General features: G+C 44.6%; 1 protein-coding gene across 1 annotated transcript in view; it reads right to left on the reverse strand.

Annotated features, from left to right (window-relative positions):
* LOC138943094 (protein I'm not dead yet-like) overlaps positions 1-22492 on the reverse strand; it is a 92267-nt gene that overhangs the window by 42277 nt on the left and 27498 nt on the right. The gene's annotated exons all lie outside the window — the stretch shown is intronic.

A 22492-nucleotide genomic window follows, 5' to 3' on the forward strand; every position in this document is an offset into this window, starting at 1 on the left:
ATCTCGTCATTATCGTCGAAGTAAAATTTATTATTCGTGGAATTCATATTCGGTATCGTATTATAAGTTTCGAAATTGGTTAAACCTAATTCGTAATCGTCGTCGTTTAAATCGAGAGGCGGAAAATAACTCGCCGCAAGAATACTGCTTCGTCCGGAAAGAGTGAGAGTCAGCGACATGATCGGCGAAAGCGATCGAACTGCGCTCGATCAACGAATAACGGTTGATATTATAGTCGACGATTCCTCCAATCGACTTATCGGAGAAATCGAAGACTCAATTGTCCGCAGATATTCTGATCGCGCGTTTGCTCGGAGCGACGATTGTATCGAATGTTCGCGTCGCGCCCGAGATAACGCGCGAGTTCGCGCGGAGGACGAAGATCGCCGAAACCGTCGTAGTAAATCGCGTCGTCCCCTTTTTTCGCGTACGCCACCCAATGAGTACCCGGTCCGGATGCGTCGCCTAAATTCACAATGCCGCTCTCATCGCGGCGTGCTCGCGACGGAAGCGCGTTGCGCATAAACACACTTCTAAAGTGAAGTACGCGCGAGAGTATCGCCGCGCGATTTAATTGTTCGTTCGTCGTTGCTCCGACGGATGGGAGGATCTCTAGCGTCTGTTGACGCGAAGTTTTTTTTAGCTCTTCTTCTCGTCGAGGACGCGCCACTCCCGCGCTTGTACGGCGCGGGATATAAACCGCGACCCTCCATCGCGCGATCGTGGCGCTGCAACTCCTCCAGCTGTCGTCGCGCTGCTTTGCGATCGTTCACCGCTTTCGCGATTCCCGCCGCTCCCCCGGCCAAGGAACCGAGAGCTCCCGATAACGGTAGCAGGGGTAAAAAGCCGCCGCGTTTCGCTTTCGGAAGCGTTCTTTTCCTCGCAGCGATTGTTCTCCTTTTGTTCTTCTTTCTCTTGATTCTCGTTGTACCCATTCCAAGTTTTGTCTTCGATTTTATAGCCATCCATACAGCCGCCGCGGCGGCTCTCTCGCCGAGAGTCGAGTCTTTAGCCGCGACGCGCTCGCGCGCTCTCTCGGCGAGCGCGTGGTTGGCGACGTGTCGATCGGCGAGCTCGCCGCTCCGCGAGTACGCGATATCATGCTCGCGGCAGGCCGCGTCCAGAGGATTGACGCCTCGATCGCCTCGCGCGAGTCGTTTCGCGAGACGAGTACCCGGCCCGCAATATTGATATCCAGGCATATGTAGTTCGAAAGGGAGCGCGTTTATCGCTCTATTCAACAAGCCAGCGCCATGGCTCACACCATACTGCCGTTTCGCGAATTGCATTTGCCGCAATCTTTAACGAGCGGCGCCGGACCGTCAATGTGCGTTCGTTGCCAGGGGCGATTATAATGCTCTAGACATCGACGGTAGCGCCGCACCTCCGGATCCACTCTTATATATTCGGGCAGTTTCTCCCACAATCGTTCCACGTAGCAACTGAAATGCTTTAGTAAAATTATTTTCGGAATATACCGCAATTGATCGGTGGTGAAATCGAGAATATCGTCGCCATCTATTAGTAAGATAAACATCTGGATTCACCGCGCGCGATTCGCTACTGCGCGATTGATGGCGATCTATTCGTATATAAATAAAAAGATGAGACTTCCGTTTCCGGTACGTAGAGTGTGACACGTGTGTATGTGGAAGGTGCTGTTTGACGGTGGTTGAGAGGAGAATTAGAGGGGCGACGAGAGAGAAGGGTTGAGTGAGAGCGAGTGGAGGTGAAAGAGCAAGTGAGGGAGTGAAGGGAGAACTGGGAGTGAGAAGGGAAGGGAATAAAAGGGCATTTACGAGCCGGCGGTTAGATGCGAGTGGGCACGGAGTATAGAATAGGTAGAGCGGTAGACGCGACGGAGCGCTAGGGAAACAGTGCGCGATAGGGAAAAGTGGGGGTAGCGCTAGTGAGCGGCAGAGCACGAAGCAAAGAGAGTAGATAGAGGGGAAACAAAGACAATCAAATAGGGAAGAGAAGGAGAATATAGGTAGAGAAAAGGAAACAAAACAAGAAGCGGAAAAAGGGAAACAAGGAGAGATAAGCAGGGGAGAATGGAGAAAGGTGGGATAAAACAATCGAAAGAGAGAAAAGGAAGTGTAGGAGATATATCAGAGTTTTTGAAGAAGAAGAGAGAGAGAGAGGATAAGGAAGGAGAGGAGTCTATTTTTAGATCAAGTAAAATCATAGTAAGATCACCAATGGGGGAGAGAAAGGAGGAGGATAGAGAGGGATGGGAGAGGCAATTGAGGGAGGAATTAAGAAAGGACATAATAACAGGGGTAAAATTGCTAGGAGAAGAGATAAGAGAGGATTTAAGAGAGATCAAAGATGGTTTAGTGGGGCAAGGAGAAGGGATAAAAAAGGAATTGGAAAAGATAAGGGAGGAATTTTGTAGCCGCGCCTTCGATTTACACGTCCACATTAACAGAATTTATTTGTTTCGCCGATCGGAGAGATAGGACGTAATTGATTTGTCCGGGTTTAGTTTGTTGAACAGTATTTATTCCTTTCGACACCAACTCCCGGACCGTCTTAGGTAATCGCACGCGACAGCAAGATATGAGCGGACACGCGAATTATCGTTTAATTATAACTTTATGAGCGTGAGGCGTTCGGTGTGCTCCCGGTGAAGGCTTGCGACGAAGTGTCTTAACGAAAAACCTTCTCTGCGATCCACGTACAATAGTCCTGGTTGATACGGGTACTACAAAAAAGGAGGAATTTCGATCGTTCGATTCCGAGAGCCAATCGGCTATCGACAACGAGGTGTTTGTCAGAATCGAACGATACGAAGAAACCGCAAACACGGAATGAAAACAAGGCTTCGCACGTAACGTCTCGCTTTAGAACGTTCGAGAAACAAAATTAATAATATAGTTTATAAAACGCTTACTTTCTTGAACATCCCGCTCGCCTCGTATACCGGGTAGGTTACGAAATAACTGGTTAAATCCTACCACCATAATCGATACACGGCATCTTAATGATAATTCTCGATCAGACGGTCCGAAGAGCTCTACAGCAAATTTTTCAACATACAATAATAGGAAAAGAGTACCGATAAAGATCGTTGATGATTCAATCGAAATACATGAGTTAACTTAATCAGTAAATCTTAGCATAGGGTTATTTACATAGGCGTTCTTAGAATAGATATATGTACATATACAGAGCGTGACGATAATTAAAGTCAAACTTAATTATTAACGCATAAAGAAAACGCAAATTAATTTAAGAGCCAGTGTCACTTGATATCGGTAGCTGACAGATCTGCGTTATTGGTCGCTTTAGAGTGGTTTTGGCAGTACGCAATGTAACTACTCGGACATGCCTATCCGATCCCGGATGTACGTCTAATATTCGTGCGAGTTCCCATTTCGAAGGAGGTGCCAAATTATTTTTCAATAATACCAGCTCGTTAATTTTGAGCTCCGGTTCGTTTTCTCGCCATTTACGCCTTTGTTGCAATGTATGCAAATAATCAGAAGACCAAGAACGCCAGATCTGCTCTAAAATCGCACGCACTTGCTGCCATCGAGACAGCCGATTCGAATCGATATCTAAAACAGATTCTTCAGGCGGACTTACCAACGGGCGACCGACTAAAAAATGACCCGGAGTTAACGCGGAAAAGTCATTCGGATCATCATGTAACGCGGAAATCGGGCGGGAATTTAGGCAAGCCTCGATTTGACACAGCAGCGTAGCGAACTCGATCTGCGATAATGTTCGGGAACCAATCGCTCGTTTCAAATGAAACTTTAATCCTTTGACACCGGCTTCCCAAAGTCCGCCGAAATGCGGAGCTGAGGGAGGTATAAAATGCCATTTTATGTTATCATTAGCGATAGCGTCTTGTATTGGAGGGTCAGCGACAAGTCGCTGAAAGGTAGTGTTTAATTCGCGGTCCGCGCCTTGAAAATTAGTGCCGTTATCACTGTACATGTCGGATGGAAGACCGCGACGGCTTGCAAATCTCCGAAAGGCGGAGAGAAAACCGTTAGTAGCGTAATCATCTACGTATTCTAAATGGACGGCCTTTGTCGAGAGACAAATAAAAACGGCAACATAATATTTTTTGGATCGTTGACCGCGGCCGACTGACGGAAAAATATTCATCGGCCCGGCGTAATCGACGCCTGTGTGCGAGAACGGAGCCGAAGGCGTGACGCGGGGCTGGGGGAGATTCCCCATCAGCTGTTGCGAGGTACGTGCGCGTTCGCGTACGCACTTTACACAACTACGTATAAGAGATTTTACACTGGTGCGCGCTGAAATTATCCAATAATTTTGGCGTAAAATTCTTAACATTAATTGAGTGCCTCCATGAAGAGAGGCTTTATGAGCTTGAGCGATTAATAAATCCGAAATTCGATGTTTCGGTAAAATTATAGGGTGCCGTTCATCATAACTGAGTGACGAATGGTCAATCCGCCCGCCAAGGCGAATTAATTTATCTTTCCCGAGAAAGGGATAAAGCGATAACAAAGAACTGGATCTTGGCAGTAAACTTTTATCGTTTAACGCTTGAATTTCGGATGGAAAATGACGTTGTTGCACGTAATGGAGCCAAAACAAGGAAGCTTCTTTGAGTTCGGCAGCGGACAAGCACGTCGTATTCACGTTCGTATTGGTCGCGCGACATTTTAGATTATTAATAAAACGTTGCACGCGTGCCGTGACTCGAATTAACTTCTTCCATGTAGAGACTTCGTTCGGTAATTGCCACTCCAGAATATGTTGAGCATGACAAACGATCGTATTACGCGTTTCGGTTTCGATCATCTGACGATCGGCCTCAAGTTGATCTTTTAATTTATCATGGATCGGCCACGCGGTAGAAGGGGAACGCAACCAGGCGGGGCCGGCCCACCAAAGTTCGAAATCGCGGAGTTCAGCTGGTGACAAACCTCGCGACGCGCAATCCGCTGGATTTTCTTTAGATGGGACGTGATTCCATTTAATCGACGGCAGCCGAGTTTGTACTTCCGATACACGATTCGCCACATAAGTAGTCCATCTTGATGGATGGCCTCGTAACCATGCGAGCGCGACCGAAGAATCTGTCCATCCGTACGTCGGAATGTGCTGCATATTTAACGATTTTTGCGCGAATTCTAGCAATCGAGTTAATAAGACTATGGCATTTAATTCTAGACGCGGCACGCTAATCGTTTTAATCGGCGCTACCTTTGATTTTGCGGTTATTAAGACTACTGAAAACTCGCTGAGCGATCGGAGAATTCTTAAATAAACGACAGCGGCGTACGCTCGATTAGACGCGTCGGCGAATCCGTGCAACTCGATAGCCAAATTTTCCGGATGCATTCCAGTCCATCGCGGAATGCGAATTTCTTTTAAATTTATGAATTCCGCACAATATTTTTTCCAGGGCTCTAACAAGTCCTCCGCGATAGGAGAATCCCAATCGAGTTTTCTTAGCCACAGTTCTTGAATCATAATTTTCGCGGTAATTATTACCGGAGAAACCCATCCCAGTGGATCGAAGAATTTCGCGATAAATGATAGTATCAAACGTTTCGTATTCATATTGACCGAAGGTGACTCGATTTGAAAACGAAACGAATCTTCTCGTGGTATCCACTCAAGTCCGAGCACCTTAAGCGTATCATCCTTATCGAATGTACGAGCGATAGCGAGTTCATATTCTCCCGGAGGAATGTCTGTTAATAATTCTATAGAATTGGCAGCCCATTTGCGTAAATGAAAACCGCCTCGCGCCATCAATTTCGTAAGCTGATCGCGACTTTCCTTTAGCGACGGAACTTCATCGGCGCCAAATAGAACGTCGTCGACGTAAATAAAATCTTGTACTATTGTTTGTGCCTTTGGAAAGGAATGACCTTCGTCGATAGCTAATTGATTGATAACGCGCATGGCTAAATACGGAGCTGGAGCAGTACCGTATGTAACTGTAAGCAATCGATAAGATTGTATCGGAGAATTAATATTAGATCGCCAAAAAATCCGCAAAAAATCGACATCGTCTCGATGAACGCGGATCTGTCGAAACATCTTTTCGATATCGGCGGTGTACACATAACGAAATTGACGCCAACGAAGGATAATTGAGGACAAATCGCGTTGTAATTTAGGCCCGGTCATTAAATGATTATTTAATGTAGAACCATTGCTCGTTTTGCACGACGCGTTAAATACTACGCGAAGTTTCGTCGTGCTGCTAGACTCGCGTAGTACCGGATGATGCGGTATATACACCGCTTGGTTAAGCGTCGGATTTTCGTCGCAGACAAGTTCCATATGACCCATAGATTTATATTCATTTAAGAAAGAATGATAGGGTTTCGCGAGATCCGGATTTTTTCGTAGGCGTTGTTCTAATTTCGAATAAAGAAGCGCGGCAGTTTCGCGCGAAGCTCCTATATCGAGCGGAGGGTTGGTTTTAAATGGTAACCGTATTATATAGCGGCCGTCTTCGGCACGCTGATGTGTTTCGATAAAATGTTGTTCGCATTTTTTATCTTCTTCCGACTGCTGAATTTCGGAAGAAATTTCCTCGATCTCCCAAAACTTTTGAAGGAGAGAATCGAGCGAAGGAATTGTTACGCAATTTAATGAAGTCGCGGAACCGGTAATTGAATTAGAAGTTCCGGTAGGACCGGATAATATCCATCCTAAAGCAGTAAGCTGGGCCGTCGGAGTTCCGGTCGGACCATGTTTTATCTTTTGCTTTAATAACGATCCATATAAATCTGATCCGATGAGCAGATGGATCGGATGATTGCTAAACGGATCCGGATCCGCGAGAGATAATTTCCGTAAATGCGGCCAATAATCTACGGTTTTAGTCTTTGAGCCAGCGTATGACGTAATTTTTTGATATACGAAAGCAGTCAAAGAAAAGGTTGAGGAACCTCGCCCATTACAAGACTCGAGAGTAAGAGACACCTGAGATTTCGCTACGCCACTGTATCGTTCGCCGAAACACTGTACGTGGAGGCTCGCGCGGGAACGTTTCGTGCGCATAGTTTGACACAACGATTCCGAAATAAAGCTAACAGCCGAGCCTTGATCTAACAACGCACGAACTTTAAATTTACGTCCTTCGATGGTACGCAGTATTACCCATGCGGTGGCTAGTAACACGTTCGGCGGATTTTTCAGCGGCGAATGAATCGTTTGAACGGAAGCGACGGCGGTCTCGTTCTTTATCTCAGGGGTGGCCGAGCCGCTCGGTTGAGCGTTAAGAGTTTTGTTTTCCAAAACAGAATTTTCACCAATCTTCTGTACTGGTATATTTGATGCACGATGCAAGAGCGTATGATGTGCTCGTCGGCACAAATTACAGCGTTTTTTACTCTTGCAAGAGGTCGGGAAATGGCCGACTTTTAAACAATTAAAGCAACATTTGTGTGATTTGAGAAACTGAGTTCTCTGTTCGACGGATTTAGGCTTAAACTCGTCGCATAACATCAAATTATGATTGCCGGAACAATTCAAACATTTTTCGGTGGCTACGTTATTCACCGAGGCCCGATTAGAGCCTTTATTTTTATGAGACGAAGTATCGGCATTTAACTTAGAATGATCGGTTAGTCCTCGAATTCGCAACGTCATAAAATCTCGAATCTCTTCGTACGTCGGAGATGCGGTTGATTTACCGCGTTGCAGATTCCACTCATTACGTGTGCGTGGACTAAATTTTTGCGAAACAATATAGACTAATAAGTCATCCCATTTTTCAACAGGTCTGCCTAAATTTGTTAACGCGGCTAATGACGCGGCAACGGTATCGCGTAAACCTTTGAGTTCGACAGCGGATTCCGTTTTCATAATAGGCAAATCAGCGAAAGCATGAATATGCGCATGAATAATCGCGTTTTGATTATCGTACTCTTCAATAAGTAATTTCCACGCACCATCGTAATTTGCGTCTGCAATCTTAACATGATTAATTAATACAGCAGCTTCGCCCGTGACACTGGCTTTTAAATAATGTAGTTTCTGCGTATTCGACAGCGATTCTTTCGAGGCGACGAGCGATTCGAATATTCCGCGGAAGTTTTCCCATTCCGCGAAATTACCGGAAAATTTCGGCAACGGGATGCGTGGTAATTGCAATGAAACCGCACCAGACAATTCGCGAGAAGAAATGTCGCTTACCGTTGATGCCGCATTTGGGTCGCACCGGGAGAATTTACCTATCACGTCTGCGAGGTAGTCCGCCGCTTCGTGGTAGACGTCCTCGGCCGTAAAGAATTCCTCCTCGGTGAAGTATGGGACTGTACGCTGTTCGTCGGCCGTTGCTATTTGCTGAAGCTGGACGTTGAGACGTTGACACCTTTCCCATAATGTCTCCAAGGCGTCCAGTCGACTCTTCGCCTTGTATTGCGTGACGTTGGCCTTGCCCATTTTCTTAAAGTTGGGGAACACTCGCTTCATCGAGCTTATTGTAATAGATTGCTCGATGAGGAGGCCCTGCAGCGAGTCCGTCATGATGGTAGTCATATAAGATAAAGCCTTTCAGCAACAATTTACCACCTGGTGGTTGTAGAGATGCTGAAGCGTGACGACTGGTCCGTCGCACGCGGATGTGCGAAGACGCACTATAATTTTCACTTAACAGTGCCGCGCGCTAAAGCGTGCGACAACTATGTGTAACTGCGGATTACGCAGGACGCACTCTGAGGTGCGGAGTGCTAAAGAGCACAAAGATTGCACTTAAGCTGTGCAAAGCGCTAAGAAGCGCGAGATTTGCGCGGCACTGCGGATTACGCAGGACGCACTTTGAGGCGAGGAGTGCTAAAGAGCACAAAGATTGCACTTAAGCTGTGCAAAGCGCTAAGAAGCGCGAGATTTGCGCGGCACTGCGGATTACGCAGGACGCACTTTGAGGTGCGGAGTGCTAAAGAGCACAAAGATTGCACTTAAGCTGTGCAAAGCGCTAAGAAGCGCGAGATTTGCGCGGCACTGCGGATTACGCAGGGCGCAAATAATAATGATATGTTGTGCTTAAGAGCACAACTTTAATAATGCAAAGGGATGCAAGGTTGACTTCGCGCACTTTATTTTCCCGGAAGTCCTTTCAACGCACTCGCGTTATTATTTACGGCAGCGGAATGCGGATAGATGTTTTGATATCGCGCACCGTCTCCGTCTCGCGATAGTTTTTATAAGTGCTGTTACCTTAGCGTGTCAGCGTTCTCACTCGCACTCCGCGAACTGATTACCGAATCACTATCTGTTTTTCCAAAATCCGGCTCGAAGGACCATTTAATGTAGCCGCGCCTTCGATTTACACGTCCACATTAACAGAATTTATTTGTTTCGCCGATCGGAGAGATAGGACGTAATTGATTTGTCCGGGTTTAGTTTGTTGAACAGTATTTATTCCTTTCGACACCAACTCCCGGACCGTCTTAGGTAATCGCACGCGACAGCAAGATATGAGCGGACACGCGAATTATCGTTTAATTATAACTTTATGAGCGTGAGGCGTTCGGTGTGCTCCCGGTGAAGGCTTGCGACGAAGTGTCTTAACGAAAAACCTTCTCTGCGATCCACGTACAATAGTCCTGGTTGATACGGGTACTACAAAAAAGGAGGAATTTCGATCGTTCGATTCCGAGAGCCAATCGGCTATCGACAACGAGGTGTTTGTCAGAATCGAACGATACGAAGAAACCGCAAACACGGAATGAAAACAAGGCTTCGCACGTAACGTCTCGCTTTAGAACGTTCGAGAAACAAAATTAATAATATAGTTTATAAAACGCTTACTTTCTTGAACAAATTTAGAGAGAGGGAGAGGGAATGGGAGGAAGAGAGAAGGGAAATGAGAGGAAGGATAGAAAATCTGGAAAGGAAATTAGAAAAATGGATAAAGGAAGGGAAAGGAAGAGTAGGAGAGGAGGGCAAGGAGGGAGCAGGGGTAGTAGGAGAAGGTGAATTAGATACAAAAATAAAGGTAATAGAAAGAAAATTAGAGCGGAAGAAACGAGAGGATAGAAAGAGAAATATAGTAATTAGGAGAGTAGAAGTGGAAAAAGGAGACGTAAGAGGAGGAGTAGAAAATATCTTGGAAATACTAGGAGTAAATATAAAAATAGAGAGTGTGAAAAGAATTGGAATAATGACGGAAGGAGAGAGAGGAATGGCGGTGGTGACGTTAGGGAGCATGGAACAGAAAAGACAAGTTATGGAGAATAAGAAAAAGTTGAGGGGAAGTGAGGAAAGGATAGAGGATGATTTAACATGGGAGGAAAGAAAGGTTAGATGGAGGCTCAGGGAGATAGCCAGGAAAGAGGAAGGAGGGTACGGATAGGTAATGGGGGATTGCAAATAGATGGCAAATGGTGGAAATGGAATAAGGAAGAGGAAGTATTGAAAAGTGAAAGAGGGGAAGTGAAGGGGGAGAGAGTAGGTTATAGGAGAGAGAGACAGGGGGAATAAGGGGGAAGGTAGTTGAGAGGGGACTAGTAATAGAGACAGGGGAGAGGGAGGGGAGGACAAGTGGGAGAGTAATAAGGGGAGGGAAGGAGAGGAGAGGGGGTACAGAGAGACGTGGGGGGGCGGTAAGGAGGAAGAGATATGGAAGATGGCTTTCTGGAATTTAGCAGGTTTAAAAAACAAAGATAAGGGTTTTTGGAATAGGATTGGAGAGTGGGATGTCATAGTACTCATGGAGACATGGGTGGACGAGAAAGGATGGAGGGGAGTAAAAAACAAATTACAGAAGGGTTTTAAATGGGGGGTACAATACGCGAGTAGAAAGAATAAAAAAGGAAGAGCAATGGGAGGAATGATATTGGGGATAAGAAGGGAAAGGGAAATGGAGATAGGAGAAATTGAAATGACGGAGGAAGGGATGATAACGGGGACATTGAAAAGAGGAGGGGAGGAATGGAGAATAGTGGGAGTATATGTGAACGAGGACTTAGAGAGGAAGATAGAGGGTTTAAAGAAGTGGATGGAAGAGAGAGAGGAGGAAGGAAGGAGAATAATAATAGGAGGTGACTTTAATGCCAGAACTGGAGAAATGGGAGGAAGGGTAAATTTGGGGGAGGAAGAGGAAATTGGAAAGAATAGGAACTCCAAAGATAAGAAGAGTAATAGGGAAGGGAGGAGATTGGTGGAGGTGCTAGAGGAAACTGGATGGAGTATAATAAATGAGAATATAAAAGGAGATGAAAAAGGAGAATACACGTATACCGGGGGGAGGGGAAACACGGTAATAGATTATGTATTAGAAAATGAAGGGGTATGGGAAAAATAGAAAGATTAGAGATAGGAGAGGACATAGACTCGGATCATCACCCGGTGATTTGCTGGATAAAAGGGGAAGACAGTTGGAAGAAGAAAAGGAAAGGGAGGCAGAAAGGCAGGAGAGGGGTTTGGAATGAGGAGGGGAGAGAGAAATTTAGGAGGGAAATAGGAGAAATAAATATAGGAGGGGAAGAAGGAGGAACGGAAGAGGAGATAGAGAAAATGAATGAAAGGATAAAGAAGGCCTTGGAAGAGAGCGAGAAGGGGGAAGGAAAGGAAGAGAAAAGAAAGGGGGGGTGGTGGGATAAGGAGTGTATAGAGAAAAAGAAGGAAGTAAGGCTGAAGTTGAGGAAATGGAGGAGAGGAGAAGAAGAGAGAGGAAGGTATAGAGAGGAAAAGAGAGAATACAAGGAGATGTGTGAAAGGAAAAAAAAAGAGGAGGGAGAGAGATTAATAAGGGAAGTAGGAGAGGCGAGAACAGAAAGTAAAGTATGGGAGATAGTTAATAGGGAGAGGAGGAAAAGGAAACGAGTAGAGGAAGGGATACAGATGAAGGAATGGAAGGAGTATTTTATGGGGTTATTAGGAGGAGTAGAAGAAAGAGTTCGGAGAGGAAGAGGGGGAAGGAATAGAAGAGAGATGGAAAGGGAAATAGAGTGGGAAGAAATAAATAGGATTATGAGTAATTTAAGGTTAAACAAAGCTATGGGGTTAATATACCAAATGAAGTATGGAGATACGGGGGAGAAGATATAAGAAAATGGGTATGGGAAACGTGTAATAAGGTATGGAGAGGAGAGGGATGGCCAGAGGGATGGAAGGAAGGGATAATAGCACCGATTGTGAAAAAAGGAGAAGGAGATAAAGTCACGGATTATAGAGGAGTGACGCTTATGTCAACGCTGTATAAAATATACACATCGATTCTGGCAGAAAGGTTAAGAGAGGAAGTAAAAGAGAAAGGTATAATACCAGAGAATCAGACAGGATTTAGAAAGGGAAGAGGGGTGATGGACAATATATATGTATTGAATTATCTGGCGCAAAGATAGATTAGTAGGGAGAAAAAGAAATTAGTAAGTGTGTTTATAGACTTGAAAGCGGCTTTTGACTCAGTAGACAGGGGAGTGCTGGTAAGAGTATTAAGGGAAAGAGGGGTTAGAGAGGGACTGATAGAAAGGATAGAAGAGGTGATAGGGGATACAAAGAGTAGAGTGAGGGTAGGAGAGGAAATAAGTGAAGAATTCTGGACGGGTAGAGGAGTGAGACAGGGTTGCCCATTAAATCCGGTGTTATTTAACATAGTAATAGCAGATATGGAGGAGGAAATTGCCAGGGGAATTTGGGGTGGAGTTAAGTTGGGAGAGGGGAAGATATTCTCCATGGCATATGCAGACGATATAGTGCTGTTAGCGGAAGAGGAAGATGAGATGAGGGCAATGTTAGCAAGGACGGAAAGATATATGGACAATAAGAGACTGGAGGTGAACGTATTGAAAACAAAGGTCATGGTATTTAGAAAGGGAGAGGGTAGGAGAAAAAGAGTAAAGTGGATGTGGAAAGGGAAGAAGATAGAGGAGGTTAAAGAAATAAAGTATTTAGGATACGTGTTTCAGGCAAATGGTAAACAGGAAGGGCATGTAAAAGACAGGGTAAGGAAGGCGGTGGGAATTATGGGGCAAGTATGGAATATAGGAAAGAGAAAATTTGGAAAAGATATAGGGAAGAGGATCTGGCTTTTTGATGTATTAGTTTGGACGGTGTTAAGTTATGGAGCGGAGGTATGGGGCTGGAAGGAGAGGGATAGAGTAGAGAAGGTAGAAGAAAGATTCTTAAAGTGGTTACTAGGAGTAGACAGGAGAACACCAGGATATATGGTAAGGGAGGAATTAAAAAGAGATAAACTTAGAAGTAGGGCGGCAAGAAGAGCATGGAATTTCGAAAAAAGACTAGAAGAAGGGAAAGGAGGGGGTTTAGCGAAGGAGTGTTTGGAAGAAATCAAGAAAAGATCAGAAAAGGAGAGAGGAGTGTCGGAATGGGAGAAGGAAAGAGAGAGATATTTCAGTGAAAAAGGGCTAGAGGAATTGGCATGGAATAGAGAGGGAGAGGGAGGATGATAGAGTATGAGGAAGTGGAAAGGAAAGACAAGGAGTTACAGAGGGAGGAGAGAAAAGAAAGAATAGAGGAGTCGAAGTTTAATAGATGGTACAAGAGAATAAAGAGTGAGGGAATACCAAAGTATTTAAAAAAGGGTTGGTCGGAGAGGAGGTGGGGAAGGGTGACAAGATTTAGACTAGGTAATGAAATGAGGGAAAGTAGGTATTGGGAAAGTGAAGAGAAAAAAGTATGTAGGGTGTGTAATAGAGAGAGAGAGAGACATGGGAACATGTATGGGAGGGATGCGGGAGAGGAGAAGGAGAGGGGGAGGAAAGCTGGCAAAAGGCGGTGGAAAGAATATTAGGAGAGGAAGGGGAGGGGGAAGAATGGATGAAGGAAGTATTGAGGAGAAGGGAGGATAAGGCAGAGGGGAGGGAAGGGGAGGAAGAGAGGGAGTGAAAGAATGAGAGAGAGTGATTGAGAAAGGAAGGAAGGAGGAGAGAAGGTGAAGTAAAGGATTAAAAACCGGAAGCGGAGGTCCAAAATAGATTAAGAAGGGTTAGGAATTTAGCGTGTGTGTGTGCATAGGCAGGAAGGAAAGATAGAATAAGGATAGCATAAGTTAGTTTAAGTAGTTTAAGTAGTATAAGTTAGATTAAGGAAATGTATGTGATAAGCTAAGGGATGTAAATATTTGTAACCCCTTTGGGGAACAATAAAGATATTCTATTCTATTCTATTCTATAAATAAAAAGGTCTCGCCCTGCCTCGCGCGAGTGTACCGCGCACGCGCGCGGCAAGAGGAATGCGCTTCGTGCGGCAACCGATCGCGATAAAGGTGACGAACCTCGACAATAAGACGCGACCGTCGAAAGAAACGCGCAGACACGGTCGTCTATTACCGAGCGCTATTCGCTGCGTCATTTGCGGGCCTTTTAGTTGCGGCAAAACAAACGCGTTAATAAGTTTGTTGGAGAGTCCGCATGGCGTATGCTTCGAGAACGTTTACGTTTACTCGAAGTCGTTGCAGCAGCCTAAATATCAATATTTAGAAAATTTATTAAATCCGATGGAAGATATAGGTTATTTCACATTTTCTAATAACTTTGTCGTTATTTCACCCAGCGAAGCTCTCCCGAATTCGATATTCGTGTTCAACGATGTAGCGTGCGACAAACAAGATACTATCAGGGAGTATTTCGCTATGGGTCGACACTCGAACGTCGATTGCTTCTATCCGTGCCAAAGGTATGCTAAAATACCGAAGCATTTGATTCGAGATAACGCGAATCTGTTAATTCTCTTTAAACAGGATGGCACTAATTTACGTCACGCATACAACGATCACGTGATGAACACGGATATGTCGTACGAGAATTTTCACGCGCTATGTCGCGCGTGTTGGCGGTATAAATATGGTTTCTTAGTGATCGACAAAGATAGCGCGCTTCGCGCCGGTAGATACAGACGAGGATTTAACGACTTCATTGTACCGTAGAGCGATCAGTTGTCGCGAATACGTCGAACGCGCCGATCGCTCTCTCCCGCGAGTTAGAAGAAGTTGCAATGGCCTCGACGGATATCGGTGAACGCGAAAAGACAGCGAAAGCGATAGCTAAGACGCGCGCGTCGATTCGTAAAAAACACAGAGCATTGAAGACCGGCAAAATGGAAAGCGAGATCGCGATAGAGAGTCGTTTCAAACCGATCGTCGAACCGCTGCGGTGCATCGCTGATCGCGCCGAGCGAGACGAGATAGAGCGAGACGAAATTAAGCGCGAGACGATAAAACGAGACGCGATCGACGCTTCACCCTCGACGACGAGCATCGAGGAAAAATAGAAGGACGAAGCGCTAACTCCCGTTTGGAAAAAACCTAAGGCGAAACGAATACGCGCGCGACGACGATTGAATGCCGTTTCTACTCCATTAAACGGGTCTTCCGTCGAAAGAGATCCATTCGCGCCAAACGAAACCGAAGAGTACGAAACGTTCGAATCCGAGAGTCTCGAATCGCCCTCGACGCTCGAAATACCCGTTAGACAAATTTCGCGAATTTCTCAAGATCGCGAGATATCGCACGGTCGACTAGGACCGTTAGGGCGAAAATATATGGGGACTCTTCTCGGCGGAGAAGCGCCGAACGAGATCGATCACGTTTACGGAGTTTACATCGGCGAGAAAGGTGCGATGCTCGGCGATAAGCGATTCGACGTAGACGCGAATGATTCCATATTCATAGATGAGATTAAATATATCGGTACTCCCGGTTTGTACGAATTAATTTTTATGAAAATTCCTAATAGTCTCATATATACAGAAAAGGATAAATTAACATACAGAAGTATATTGTTAACAACGAACGCTCATAGACGCGATCATGACGCTAAAAAGTCTGTCTTAGGAAATAAAGGATACAAATACAAATTCATTATCGCTCCGCTTATTCACGGCAGCGGCGCGAAAAAAATAGGCGCGGGTCGCGTACCGTCGACTATGCGTGTCACGAACAATAAAATCGATTACGTCCATCGGGACGATCTGAACGAATTAGTGGATCGTCTGCGATTGTTAGACGCTTCGCATCGAGCCGGCAACAACGCTCACGAAAACGAGATTCTATCGATAATCGAGGAGCTTCGCGAGACAGGAGCGATCGTATAAATCGAACCGTCGCATGGATGACCGTCGCAGTCGTACGCGGAATTCGCGATGTCCGTGAGCAAATTCGGCTCACCTCTAAGAAACCGAGGCTACGACGCGAAAACCGGAAGACTACGTCCGGCTATCGAGTCTCTGCGAAATTACGTGCGCGAAAACGCGCTGTGTTTAAGCTCTTCCATCGAGTACGACGCGAGAGAGCGCAAGATAAAACGCTTGGCTCAACCGGGAGTGGTGCACTTGGACACAGTATAATTGGACACGGTGCAAATGGACACGTTACAAATGGACACGAGATTTTGCACACGGTTCAATTGGACACAGTGCATTTGGACACAGTAATTTTGGATATAGTAGCTTTTGGACACATAAGAAAATACGCATCGTTTACTTGGACACCGCTCACTTGGACACTGTTCATTTGGACACCGTTCGTTTGGACACCGTTATTTGCCCACCGTTCGTTTGGACACCGTTCATTTGCCCATCGTTCGTTTGGACACCGTTCATTTGCCCACTGTTCGTTTGGACACCGTTCATTTGCCCACCGTTCGTTTGGACACCGTTCATTTGCCCACCGTTCGTTTGGACACCAAAATTTGATTTAAGTTATACGACGTAATCCACACCAAAATTTTGTTTTAAATAAGAAATAGATTTGGGTTAGGTTATATCTTCCGGAAGTGGAGCCCCCCCGCGGGGGGGGGGCGGAACCCACTGTATCCATGCATGACATCCAAATATGCGAAAGGCTAAACAAAGTGCTAAAAGCAATGTAAAATTAATGACATCAGTATCAGAGATATATAAGTATGAATATATTTTATTTTGACAGATATTATAACCTTCAAATGTATCTCCTTTTCACGATTTCATATTTTACATAGATTTACCAGTATAAAGTGTTATAAGAATACTGATTATATTTTCCCAAAATGATTTTTATTTCTCTCCATCTGTTACATATTCAAACAAACAGTGCGCATGTTTCTGTGTACAAATGAACGGTGTCCAAACGAACGGTGGGCAAATGAACGGTGTCCAAACGAACGGTGGGCAAATGAACGGTGTCCAAACGAACAGTGGGCAAATGAACGGTGTCCAAACGAACGGTGGGCAAATGAACGGTGTCCAAACGAACGGTGGGCAAATAACGATGTCCAAACGAACGGTGTCCAAATGAACAGTGCGCGTCTTTCTGTGTCCAAACGAACGGTGTCCAAATGAACAGTGTCCAAGTGAGCGGTGTCCAAATAAACGATGCGTATTTTCTTACGTGTCCAGAAACTACTGTATCCAAAATTACTGTGTCCAAATGCACTGTGTCCAATTGAACCGTGTGCACAATCTCGTGTCCATTTGTAACGTGTCCATTTGCACCGTGTCCAATTGTACTGTGTCCAAGTGAAGGCCACTCGGCTCAACCTGAGGAGGACACCGATGCGACAAGCAAAAGCTACGTCGAGGGAATCACATCGCAATTGAGAAAAGACGTGGACGAGGCGGGGCAGGGCGTCATTCTACTGTTTACGAGACTCGCTCAACTCGATAGCGCTTTGGGTAAACGAATAGACGTCGCGGAAAGTTTCGTTTCCGAAATAAAAGCGCGCGACGACGCTTTGAGTAAACGAATAGACGTCGCGGAGAGTTTCGTTTCCGAGATAAAAACGCGCGATGACGCTCTGAGTAAACGAATAGACGCTGTGGAAAATTCCATTTCGAGAATAGAAACGAGCGCTAACGCTCTAGATAAACGGATCGATGTTTTGGATAAACGAATCAAAGGTTTAAGCGATCGAATCGAGGTCGCGAAAAATACTATATCGCTTAACGCGACGGATTCCTCGACGAAAAACGCGAGCGATCGTTATATAATGTTCAATCAAGGTAAAGTAATACGAGAACTATATAACTCAAAAATCGCGCATCGCGGCGAATTCCGCGGTGAAATCCGAGGCGAAGTCACGAGAATTGGAAAATTCAACGTCGCGATTGAAGAGAGACGCGGACGAGCTATCGAGAAGAGTGGGGGAACTGGCAAAGATTAGCGGGAGGCGGGAGCGGCGAGCCGCTCGAAAGAAAGATTAGCGGGAGCGGCGATCCGCTCGAAAGAGAGATTAGCGGGAGCGGCGAGCCGCTCGAAAGAGAGATTCAATCCAACGTTATTCTCGAGAGAAAAAGAAGAGAATTATGAGCGTCGAAAAACGAAGACTAGTCGAGGAATTGCACGCGCCCGCGAGAAGAAACTTCCCGCGTCGTCGCGTTGCGGTGCGCGGGTACGACCTATGGCAAGCGGATGTGGTCGAGATGCGTCCTTACGCGAGACTCAACAAAGGCCACAACTACATACTCACCGTTATCGATGCATTAAGCAAATACGCGTGAGCTGTACCGCTTAAGAGCAAAAGCGCAAACGAGGTTACTCGAGCGTTATCTAAAATAATGCGAGACTCTAAGCGGTGTCCGAAAAATCTGCAGACCGATAAAGGAAAAGAATTTTACAACGCCGATATGCGAAATTTCGCGAAGAAGCGCGGAGTGAATCATTATTCGACATATTCGGTGATGAAAGCGTCGATAGTCGAACGATTCAATCGTACGCTCAAAAACTCTATGTGGAAGTACTTCACGCTAAACGGAACGTACAAGTGGATCGACGAGTTACCACGACTCGTCGAGGAATATAACGCGCGAAAACATCGCACTATAAGTATGAGACCTGTCGACGTGACTCCAGCGATCGCCGATAAACTTTTAAATACTGTATACAGCAATATAAAGATCGCGGCTCCGGCGAAATTCAAATTAGTCGATCCGGTACGCGTCAGTAAATTTAAGACGATCTTCGAGAAAGGCTTTACACCCAATTGGACTACAGAGATTTTTCGAATAACTAAGATACAACGGACTAATCCCGTAACGTATCTGTTAAAGGATTCGCGCGGCGAGCCGATCGCCGGAGGATTCTACGAGCACGAGTTGCTGCGCGTCGGCGATCCCGACGTGTATCTCGTAGAAAAGGTGCTGCGTTGAAAGGGCGACGAGGTTTACGTGAAATGGTTAGGAATGGACGAATCGCACAATTCTTGGATAAATAAAACAGCTGTATTATGATAAAAATGTATTTTTATTAAATAAAACTACATATATTAAATATTATAACTATACATATATTAAATATTATAACTATACATATATTAAATATAACTATACATATATTAAATATAACTATATATTAAATATAACACTTTTTTATAAATAGCTTGTAATTTTGTACGAGTTCTCTCTCGCGTTCCACATAAATTCTTTCTCGCGCCGCTACGCGGCCGCCACATCCTGCGTTCTCTCTTTCGCGCTTTATACGAACTCTTTCTTACCTTCTATATACATTCTTCATCGCATCGTTAAGCGAACGTCGTATCTCGCGGTAACCTTTTTTTCGCGTTGCTCTATATATAACACTTTCAAAAATATAATAAAGAGTCATGGAAATCGTCGCTCTGTCTAACTCGCGGCTAATCTCGACTCGATTTGTGGTAAGCTTCGTTGCGTTCTCTCTCGCTTGCATGTAGCATGATATATGCTCTATGCTAATGAGAGATAACGCGAGAATTTGCCAAATCGAATCTAGATTAGCCGAGACTTAGACAGAATGGTGGTTTCCATGATTTTTTACATCGCAAAAACACGCGCGAGTTATCTTTTTGGCGTTATATACGAATTTTTTCTCGCGTTCTATACGAGTTCTCTCTTGCGCCGCTATGCGGCCGCCGTATCCTGCGTTCTCTCTTTCAAACTTTATACGTACTCTTTCTCGCGCTCTGTATATATTCTCTATTACGTCACTATGATAACATCAAAACTCGCATTAACATTTTTTTCACATTATTCTATATAAAACACTTTCGAGAGCATAATAGAAAGATCGTGAAAATGTCCGATCAGTCCTATTTATAATAGATTTTAACAAAATCTATTACATATAAGACTGATCGAACATTTCCACGATTTTTTATTAAAATCTATTATAAATAAGACCGATCCATTTTTTATTAAAATCTATTATTAAAATCTATTATTATAAATAAGACCGATCGAATATTTTCATTTTTATTAAAATCTATTACAATAAATTATATTCAAATTATATTATTCGCGCAAAACGTGCGTTTTTCGAGATAATTCGTAGAACGTCCACCGACATTTCGAGTCTCGAAATTCCAAATCAAAGAATACAAACCTGTGATGTAAAATTTATATACTTTGATACGAAATTTAGAAACACGTCTCTTCGCGATAATTCGTAGAACGTTAACCAACGTTTTCTCATCGCGCGTTCTTCGAGACGATTCGTAGAACGTCCACCGATGTTTCGAGTCTCGAAATTCCAAATCAAAAAATACAAGCCTGTGATGTAAAACTTGTATATATTGATATAAAATTTAGAAACGCGGCTCTTCGCGATAATTCGTAGAACATTAATCAACGTTTTCTCATTACGCGTTCTTCGAGACGATTCGTTGAACATCCACCAATGTTTCGAGTCTCGAAATTTCAAGTCAAAAAATACAAACCTGTAATGTAAAATTTGTATACTTTGACGTGAAATTTAGAAACGTTTCTCTTCGCGATATCGTAGAACGTTCACGAATGTTTCGAGTCTTGAAATTTCAAATCAAAGAACACAAGCCTGTGATGTAAAACTGGTATACTTTGATATGAAATTTAGAAACGCGTCTCTTCGATATAATTTTTTCTTTTGAGTTAAAAACATGTATTTCAGTTAGAAGTTCTTCTCGAACTATTATCTTCGGCGCGACCGCGAAATATTATATCGAAAATACGATGGTAATATATTATTTATAAAATATGTTTATACTAACAATAAACTACTAAAGTTTAAATGTTTTAAGAAACGTATAGTATTTTCTTGATATACGTTTTTTCGTTCCTTACAGCGGTATTTTATAATGTCCCCACGGTAACGTATCCGTAGTTCCCGATATCGCGTATCGCTTGTCATCGTGCGGACTGAGCGCGATCTTCAACTCCGACACTGTATACATCTCGTGTAACTCGGATCTTATACGGAACTGCTCGCGCTTCATCTCGATCCCTCGTCGAAGACAGCGCGCGTAATCGTCGAACGTTATCGTTCTCGCGACGACGCCGCTCTTAACACCCTTGATCCTTTTCGTATCGCTTCTACCGTCGACTCGCAGCGCGTACATCTTCGCTCTGAGTCCGATAAATTCGGTCATAATCGCGCCAGCGTTCTCATCCTTCATCGCACCGGGTATTTTCTTATTAGCGAGAGGCATACCGTACGCGTTGTCCGTCGCGTAATCGCTCGTATCGAATCTGTCGATATCGCGCTTTATATCCTCATACACGTCCTCGCACTCGACGCGATAAATGAAACTATCCATGTCGGTGTACATTATTCTACACTTATCTCGATACAATGGTAGCATGTACTCGTAGTGAAATTCGTACAAACGAATCTTAGATATGTCGAGAATGCACATACCCACATAGATCGGTTTGTTGAACTTAACCTCGAGTTTGCGCAATTCTACGGCTACGCGATCCTCCGCGAAAACGCTTCTACTGTGAAAGTTCGGCTTCGTGATCATCGCCTCGGCGCCGTATCGCCCGTCCCATCGAGTCACGAGTCGAACGTTCGAATGATTGCGCACGTTCTCCAAAGTTTTGCCAAACACGGCGTTATTCATTAATTTGTATAGATTTTTCTCGAACACGTTTTTCGCGTTAATTCGTAATCGCGTATTCAGTTCGATGTATTCGCGCAGCCATGAAGATTGCGTGAATCGCAATATTCTGTGTATTTTCATAACGCGTAATCCGTGTCGAACGCATTGCTGCAGATTGCGATAATATATTACGTAACGGCTCTTATCGTACAGTGTGGCGAGAAGCTTCTCGTCTCGTTTTCCGGGCGGCTTATCGCGCGTCGGGCAGAATGGCAAGTCAGCGTGAGAATCGTGAAGGTCGGACGGATATGCAAGGTCGACCTCTAGAATGTAACCGATAGGCGAGTCCGATGTCACGGACATTAAGTCAACGCTCGTAACGTCATCGACCCATCGAAAATTTTCGTAAGGCAACGATTGACACATCGCCCATCCATACAAATTATTTATATCGAAGTACATGAGATACGACGGATCGATGGTTCCGAAGGATCGTACGACTGTAAATAATTGTTATTAGCGCGCGCGTATCTGTTGGAACATTGACTTAGCCCGCCGCGTATTCCGCGTACCACGAACATCACCATATCGATGTCGGTTAATAATTCGAATCGCACACCCGTATACTTTAACATAGCGGCCCATGTGTATCCCGGTAACGTGTAATAATACGTGGGATCTAAATTATAACTTCTCATACACGCGTCGCGAAAATTTTCGAAGACATCGGCCAATAGAAGAACATCGGTCTTTAAATACAAATCGCTATA

The sequence above is a fragment of the Polyergus mexicanus genome, unplaced genomic scaffold, assembly GCF_030449975.1.
Source record: "Polyergus mexicanus isolate NDT 795.1 unplaced genomic scaffold, iyPolMexi1.0 SCAF_25, whole genome shotgun sequence".
In the NCBI taxonomy this organism is placed as follows: domain Eukaryota; kingdom Metazoa; phylum Arthropoda; class Insecta; order Hymenoptera; family Formicidae; genus Polyergus; species Polyergus mexicanus.